This window comes from Mya arenaria, chromosome 16 (genome assembly GCF_026914265.1).
Source record: "Mya arenaria isolate MELC-2E11 chromosome 16, ASM2691426v1".
Classification (NCBI taxonomy): Eukaryota; Metazoa; Mollusca; class Bivalvia; order Myida; family Myidae; genus Mya; species Mya arenaria.
In genome coordinates this window covers 30,125,392-30,133,791 of record NC_069137.1, presented here as the reverse complement: position 1 = coordinate 30,133,791, position 8,400 = coordinate 30,125,392, and positions in this window count along the sequence as shown.

Here is an 8,400-nt window from a genome sequence, read left to right as displayed (position 1 = left end):
AGGAATACATGTGGGGGTATTGTAAGACGCTACTCACATACGCAGGAGTACATGTGGAGGTATTGCAAGACGCTACACACATTTGCAGGAGTACATGTGGGGGTATTGTAAGACGTCACTCACATTCACAGGAGAACATGTGGGGGTATTGTAAGACGCTACTCACATTCACAGGAGAACATGTGGGGGTATTGTAAGACGCTACTCACATTGCCAGGGGTACATGTGGGGGTATTGTAAGACGTCACTCACATTCGTAGGAGTACATGTGGGGATATTGTAAGACGCTACTCACATTCGCAGGAGTACATGTGGGGATATTGTAAGACGCTACTCACATTCACAGGGGTACATGTGGGAGTCATGTAAGACGCTACTCACATTCGCAGGAGTACATGTTGGGGTATTGTAAGACGCTACTCACACTCGCAGGAGTACATATGGGGATATTATAAGACGCTACTCACATTCACAGGGGTACATGTGGGAGTCATGTAAGACGCTACTCACATTCGCAGGAGTACATGTGGGAGTCATGTAAGACGCTACTCACATTCACAGGAGTACATGTTGGGGTATTGTAAGACGCTACTCACATTCACAGGAGTACATGTGGGGGTATTGTAAGACGCTACTCACATTCACAGGAGTACATGTGGGGGTATTGTAAGACGCTGCTCACATTCGCAGGAGTACATATGGGGGTATTGTAAGACGCTACTCACATTCACAGGAGTACATGTGGGGGGTACTGTAAGACGCTACTCACATTCACAGGAGTACATGTGGGGGTATTGTAAGACGCTGCTCACATTCGCAGGAGTACATGTGGGGGTATTGTAAGACGCTGCTCACATTCACAGGAGTACATGTGGGGGTACTGTAAGACGCTGCTCACATTCACAGGAGTACATATGGGGGTACTGTAAGACGCTACTCACATTCACAGGAGTACATGTGGGGGTACTGTAAGACGCTGCTCACATTCGCAGGAGTACATGTGGGGGTATTGTAAGACGCTACTCACATTCGCAGGAGTACATGTGGGGGTATTGTAAGACGCTGCTGACATTCGCAGGAGTACATGTGGGGGTATTGTAAGACGCTGCTCACATTCACAGGAGTACATGTGGGGGTACTGTAAGACGCTGCTCACATTCGCAGGAGTACATGTGGGGGTACTGTAAGACGCTACTCACATTCACAGGGGTACATGTGGGGGTATTGTAAGACGCTACTCACATTCGCAGGAGTACATGTGGGGGTATTGTAAGACGCCACTCACATTCACAGGAGTACATGTGGGGATATTGTAAGACGCTATTTACATTCACAGGGGTACATGTGGGGATATTGTAAGACGCTACTCACATTCACAGGAGTACATGTGGGGGTATTGTAAGACGCTATTTACATTCACAGGGGTACATGTGGGGATATTGTAAGACGCTACTCACATTCACAGGAGTGCATGTGGGGGTATTGTAAGACGCTATTTACATTCACAGGGGTACATGTGGGGATATTGTAAGACGCCACTCACATTCACAGGAGTACATGTGGGGGTATTGTAAGACGCTATTTACATTCACAGGGGTACATGTGGGGATATTGTAAGACGCTACTCACATTCACAAGGGTACATGTGGGGGTATTGTAAGACGCTTTTTACATTCACAGGGGTACATGTGGGGCAATTGTAAGACGCTACTCATATTCACAGGAGTACATGTGGGGGTATTGTAAGACGCTACACACATTCACAGGGGTACATGTGGGGGTATTGTAAGACGCTATTTACATTCACAGGGGTACATGTAGGGTAATTGTAAGACGCTACTCACATTCACAGGGGTACATGTGGGGGAATTGTAAGACGCTACACACATTCACAGGAGTACATGTGGAGGTACTGCAAGACGCTACACACATTCACAGGGGTACATGTGGGGGTATTGTAAGACGCTACTCACATTCACAGGAGTACATGTGGAGGTATTGTAAGACGCTACTCACATTCACAGGAGTACATGTGGAGGTATTGTAAGACGCATCTCACATTCACAGGAGTACATATGGTGGGTATTGTAAGACGCTACTCACAGTCGCAGGAGTACATGTGGGGGTATTGTAAGACGTCACTCACATTCACAGGAGTACATGTGGCGGTATTGTAAGACGCTACTCACATTCACAGGAGTACATATGGTGGGTATTGTAAGAAGCTACTCACACTTTCAGGAGTATATATGGGGGTATTGTTAGACACCACTCACATTCACAGGAGTACATGTGGGGGTATTGTAAGACGCTACTCACATTCACAAGGGTACATGTGGGGGTATTGTAAGACGCTATATACATTCACAGGGGTACATGTGGGATAATTGTAAGACGCTACTCACATTCACAGGAGTACATGTGGGGGTATTGTAAGAGGCTACTCACATTCACAGGAGTACATGTGGAGGTATTGTAACACGCTTTTCAGATTCACAGGGGTACATGTGGGGGTATTGTAAGACGCTACTCACATTCACAGGAGAACATGTGGGGGTATTGTAAGACGCTACTCACATTCACAGGAGTACATGTGGGGGTATTGTAAGACGCTACTCACATTCACAGGAGTACATGTGGGGGTATTGTTAGACGCTACTTACATTCACAGGGGTACATGTGGGGGTATTGTAAGACGCTGCTGACATTCACAAGGGTACATGTGGGGGTATTGTAAGACGCTATATACATTCACAGGGGTACATGTGGGGTAATTGTAAGACGCTACTCACATTCCCAGGGGTACATGTGGGGGTATTGTAAGACGCTACTCACATTCCCAGGGGTACATGTGGGGGTATTGTAAGACGCTACTCACATTCACAGGGGTACATGTGGGTGTATTGTAAGACGCCACTCACATTCACAGGGGTACATGTGGGGGTATTGTAAGACGCTACTCACATTCCCAGGGGTACATATTGGGGTATTGTAAGACGCTACTCACATTCCCAGGTGTACATGTGGAGGTATTGTAAGACGCTACTCACATTCACAGGGGTACATGTGGGGGTATTGTAAGACGCCACTCACATTCACAGGGGTACATGTGGGGGTATTGTAAGACGCTACTCACATTCACAGGGGTACATGTGGGGGTATTGTAAGACGCTACTCACATTCACAGGGGTACATGTGGAGGTATTGTAAGACGCTACTCACATTCACAGGGGTACATGTGGGGGTATTGTAAGACGCCACTCACATTCACAGGGGTACATATAGTGGATATTGTAAGACGCTACTCACATTCACAGGAGTACATGTGGGAGTATTCTAATACGCTACTCACATTCACAGGAGTACATGTGGGGATATTGTAAGACGCTACTCACATTCATATGAGTACATTTGGGAGTATTGTAAGACGTCACTCACATTCACAGGAGTATATGTTGGGGTATTGTAAGACGCTACTCACATTCAAAGGAGTATATGTGGGGGTACTGTAAGACGCTACTCACATTCACAGGAGTACATATGGTGGGTATTGTAAGACGCTACTCACATTTACAGTAGTACATATGGTTGGTATTGTAAGACGCTACTCACATTCACAGGGGTAAATGTGGGGGTATTGTAAGACGGTACTCACATTCACAGGAGTACATGTGGGGGTATTGTAAGACGCTACTCACATTCGCAGGGGTATATATGGGGGTACTGTTAGACACCACTCACATTCACAGGAGTACATGTGGGGGTATTGTAAGACGCTACTCACATTCACAAGGGTCCATGTGGGGGTATTTTAAGACGCTATATACATTTACAGGGGTACATGTGGGGTTATTGTAAGCCGCTACTCACATTTTCAGGGGTACATGTGGGGGTGTTGTAAGACACCACTCACATTCACAGGAGTATATATGGGGTACTGTAAGACGCTACTCACATTCACAAGGGTACATGTGGGGGTATTGTAAGACGCTACTCACATTCGCAGTAGTACATGTGGGGTATTGTAAGACGCCACTCACATTCACAGGAGTACATGTGGGGATATTGTAAGACGCTATTTACATTCACAGGGGTACATGTGGGGATATTGTAAGACGCTACTCACATTCACAGGAGTGCATGTGGGGGTATTGTAAGACGCTATTTACATTCACAGGGGTACATGTGGGGATATTGTAAGACGCTACTCACATTCACAGGAGTACATGTGGGGGTATTGTAAGACGCTATTTACATTCACAGGGGTACATGTGGGGATATTGTAAGACGCTACTCACATTCACAAGGGTACATGTGGGGGTATTGTAAGACGCTTTTTACATTTACTGGGGTACATGTGGGGCAATTGTAAGACGCTACTCACATTCACAGGAGTACATGTGGGGGTATTGTAAGACGCTACACACATTCACAGGGGTACATGTGGGGGTATTGTAAGACGCTATTTACATTCACAGGGGTACATGTGGGAGTCATGTAAGACGCTACTCACATTCACAGGAGTACATGTTGGGGTATTGTAAGACGCTACTCACATTCACAGGAGTACATGTGGGGGTATTGTAAGACGCTACTCACATTCACAGGAGTACATGTGGGGGTACTGTAAGACGCTACTCACACTCGCAGGAGTACATGTGGGGGTATTGTAAGACGCTACTCACATTCACAGGAGTACATGTGGGGGTACTGTAAGACGCTGCTCACATTCGCAGGAGTACATGTGGGGGTATTGTAAGACGCTACTCACATTCGCAGGAGTACATGTGGGGGTATTGTAAGACGCTACTCACATTCACAGGAGTACATGTGGGGGTATTGTAAGACGCTGCTCACATTCGCAGGAGTACATGTGGGGGTATTGTAAGACGCCACTCACATTCACAGGAGTACATGTGGGGGTATTTTAAGACGCTATTTACATTCACAGGGGTACATGTGGGGATATTGTAAGACGCTAATCACATTCACAGGAGTACATGTGGGGGTATTGTAAGACGCTATTTACATTCACAGGGGTACATGTGGGGATATTGTAAGACGCTACTCACATTCACAGGAGTACATGTGGGGGTATTGTAAGACGCTATTTACATTCACAGGGGTACATGTGGGGATATTGTAAGACGCTACTCACATTCACAAGGGTACCTGTGGGGGTATTGTAAGACGCTTTTTACATTCACAGGGGTACATGTGGGGTAATTGTAAGACGCTACTCACATTCACAGGAGTACATGTGGGGGTATTGTAAGACGCTACACACATTCACAGGGGTACATCTGGGGGTATTGTAAGACGCTATTTACATTCACAGGGGTACATGTAGGGTAATTGTAAGACGCTACTCACATTCACAGGGGTACATGTGGGGGAATTGTAAGACGCTACACACATTCGCAGGAGTACATGTGGAGGTACTGCAAGACGCTACACACATTCACAGGGGTACATGTGGGGGTATTGTAAGACGCTACTCACATTCACAGGAGTACATGTGGAGGTATTGTAAGACGCTACTCACATTCACAGGAGTACATGTGGAGGTATTGTAAGACGCATCTCACATTCGCAGAAGTACATGTGGGGATATTGTAAGACGCTACTCACATTCACAGGAGTACATATGGTGGGTATTGTAAGACGCTACTCACAGTCGCAGGAGTACATGTGGGGGTATTGTAAGACGTCACTCACATTCACAGGAGTACATGTGGCGGTATTGTAAGACGCTACTCACATTCACAGGAGTACATATGGTGGGTATTGTAAGAAGCTACTCACACTTTCAGGAGTATATATGGGGGTATTGTTAGACACCACTCACATTCACAGGAGTACATGTGGGGGTATTGTAAGACGCTACTCACATTCACAAGGGTCCATGTGGGGGTATTTTAAGACGCTATTTACATTCACAGGGGTACATGTGGGGTAATTGTAAGACGCTACTCACATTCACAGGAGTACATGTGGGGGTATTGTAAGAGGCTACTCACATTCACAGGAGTACATGTGGAGGTATTGTAAGACGCTACTTACATTCACAGGAGTACATGTGGGGGTATTGTAAGACGCTACTCACATTCACAGGAGAACATGTGGGGGTATCGTAAGACGCTACTCACATTCACTGGAGTACATGTGGGAGTATTGTAAGACGCTACTCACATTCACAGGGGTACAAGTGGGAGTCATGTAAGACGCTACTCACATGCACAGGGGTACATGTGGGAGTCATGTAAGACGCTACTGACATTCACAGGGGTACATGTGGGGGTATTGTAAGACGCTACTCACATTCACAGGGGTACATGTGGGGGTATTGTAAGACGCTACTCACATTCACAGGAGTACATATGGTGGGTATTCGAAGTCTGACCGAAGTAACCTGCCGGACATCTGAAAAGTCGAAGTCAAATGCGTTATATAATATTATATAGTTTAAAGACTACATATAATTGGAAGTCAACGATGGGTGCAATTCCAATAACTGACAAACGATTAAACGTTTTATATACACAAGTTTCACGTCTTATAAACATTCAACGAAACAGGCCTTGTTAAGACATTCACAGAGTACATGACCGTAGGGCCATCTAACCAGTTGAAGACGCCTTATAAAAAGGCCATTTCCAAAGAAAGATGCTTTAAGAAACCAAACAGAGAGTGCATGGACGTAGGGCCGTTTACCATCGAGAGAGGCATCAAGAAACCATACACAGAGTACATGGACGTAGGACCATTTACCATCGAGAGAGGCATGAAGAAACCATGCACAGATTACATGGACATAGAGCCATTTACCATGAAGAGAGGCATCGAGAAACCATACACAGAGTACATTGACGTAGGACCATTTACCATCGAGAGAGGCATCAAGAAACCATACACAGAGTTTATGGGCGTAGGGCCATTTACCATTAAAAGAAGCCTCAAGAAGCTATACACAGAGTACATGGGCGTAGGGCCATTTACCATTAAAAGAAGCCTCAAGAAACCATACACAGAGTACATGGACGTAGGGCCATTTACCATCGAGAGAGGCATCAAGAAACCATACACAGAGTACAGTACATGGACGTAGGGCCATTTACCATCGAGAGAGGCATCAAGAAACCATACACAGAGTACAGAACATGGACGTAGGGCCATTTACCATCGAGAGAGTCATCAAGAAACCATACACAGAGTACATGGACGTAGAGCCGTCTTACCATCGAGAGAGGCATCAAGAAACCATACAGAGAGTACATGGACGTAGGTCCATTTACCATCTAGAGAGGCCTCAAGAAACCAAACACAGAGTACACAGACGCAGGACCATTTACCATCGAGAGAGAGGCATCAAGAAACCATACACAGAGCACATTTACGTAGGGCCGTTTACCATGGAGAGAGGCATCAATAAAACACGCAGAAATAATATGGACGTAGGGCCGTTTACCATCGAGAGAGGCATCAATAAAAACACGCAGAAAGTACATGGACGTATTGCCATTTTACCAACGAGGGACGCCACGAAATCATTCACCTTGTATATGGACGTAAGACCATCTTGTTAATGAGAGACGACTAAAGAACACTTACAGAGCGAACATGGACGTAGGGTCATCTTAGCAACGAGAGACTATTCAAAAACACTTACAAGAGTACCTGGTTAGCGCCATCCTACCAATGAAACGCCTCAATAAAACATGCAAAGAGTACATGGACGTAGCGCCATCTTACCAATGAGATACGCCTCCAGAGAACATGCAGGAAGTAGATGGTCGTAGTGACATCTTACCAATGAGATACGCCTCTAGAGAACATGCAGGAAGTAGATGGTCGTAGTGACATCTTACCAATGTGATACGCCTCCAGAGAACATGCAGGAAGTAGATGGACGTAGCGCCATCTTACCAATGTGATACGCCTCCAGAGAACATGCAGGAAGTAGATGGTCGTAGCGCCATCTTACCAATGTGATACGCCTCCAGAGAACATGCAGGAAGTAGATGGTCGTAGCGCCATCTTACCAATGAGATACGCCTCAAGAGAACATGCAGGAAGTAGATGGTCGTAGTGACATCTTACCAATGAGATACGCCTCAATTCAACATACAAAGAGTACATAACCGTAGGGCCATCTAACCAATGGGTGACGCCTCAAGAAAACATACAGAAATAACATGGAGGAAGGTATTCTTACCAATGCGAGATGTCTCAATACAACATACAAAGAGTACATGGACTTAGGGTCATTTTTGCAACAAGCGTACGAACAAAACTTAAGATCGTGATTGTAATTAAAAACGAAGTAAGTGTCAAAAAAGAAATTGAACCATGAGATCTAAATAAGCAAATGGTTATAATATCACGCAATATATTTCTTAA